Source organism: Neopsephotus bourkii, unplaced genomic scaffold, assembly GCF_033783945.1.
Source record: "Neopsephotus bourkii isolate Nb327-2 ecotype Australia unplaced genomic scaffold, CSIRO-AGI_Nbou_v1 NB_1287, whole genome shotgun sequence".
NCBI classification, from domain to species: Eukaryota; Metazoa; Chordata; class Aves; order Psittaciformes; family Psittacidae; genus Neopsephotus; species Neopsephotus bourkii.
This window is the reverse complement of record NW_026901771.1, coordinates 3,272,145-3,273,396: the sequence shown is the minus strand read 5'-3', so window position 1 is coordinate 3,273,396 and position 1,252 is coordinate 3,272,145.

Genomic DNA, 1,252 nt, shown 5'->3' with positions numbered 1-1,252 from the left:
TGTGAGCAGAGATACTTGTTTCTACTTTAATACTACTTTAGGTACAGTGGGTTGTCGAAGTTAATTTCACAGACCAATCAGTCAAATCTGGCCTCTTTCCGTGCTCTCTTGTACTGCCAAAACTTTCAGAACAGGTCAAGACTTCACTGGGACAGTCCTTGACACTGCAATCTGAAGAGTGGTAAGGGCAGAAGTATTTATAGGACCTTTTAAATTTTGAGAGAAATGTTAAGAAGTAGCAAGGACAGGCTGTGCCCTAAGGATAGGATGCTGAGCATGACTTCACACCAGGCAGTACAGGTGCCTCATGACTAGGGTACAGCCCCACACTACTTTGAGTAAGCAGACATGGAGATGGTAGCCAGGTTCAAACAAGAGCCTAAATTGTCTGGCAATTTTGTGATGATGAGGCACATCTCAGATCAACCTAACAAGTTAATCTGCTGATTAGAATGATGCCCAGTGATAGTACCAAGGTCCACTTTTCATTACGTAGGTCCATGTTGACAAAGCAAGTTTGAAGTCAGGTTAGAAGTCAGGGTTCTGATATCTGGAGCCCATGACCAAATACAAGCATAGACGTACCTGAACTAAAAGTTTATGCTCCTACAAAATAGCTCAGACAGGAACTGAAAGCTCAAGACAGATCTTAAATTGGGTTCTTATGCTTGCGGGCAGGGCATATGTGTATGTGCCTATGTATTTGTGAAGGTTCTGGGTTACAATGGTCAGGGCCATCAAAACCTATTAGTGTGCTCAGGAACCTAACAATAGTGTCCCCTCCTAGCAACACATGTCCTCACACCTTACAGGGCCAGAGAGGACTGTTTGTAGAGTGGTTTAATTATTGTGGGTTTTCATTTCAGGGGACACAGAACCAAGGATTGGGTACTGAGAAGGACAGGAGGCATGGGAAACTTGGGGTTGGGTAGTGGAGCTCAGGCTGCCTATGAGGTCCCTAAAAGCTGGGTGGGCTTTGGAGGCAAGGGTGGATAAGGGAGGCAGACATTCACTCTATCCTTAACAAGCTTTGGGGGCAGGGCAGGGTGAGGTAGGAGGAAAGTTCCAAACTACCACCAGGGAAGCCTTGGAGGCTCATAGCCTGTGATGAGTACATGGGTGGATGCCACAGGTGAGGCTGGTCAGGGCCATTAAAGCCAATTAGTATACTCAGGGTCTTGACCAAGGTAGAAGAAGGGAATAAAAAGAAGTGAAATGGGTCAGCTTTGCTTTGGGGTGTTAGAGATGTTTG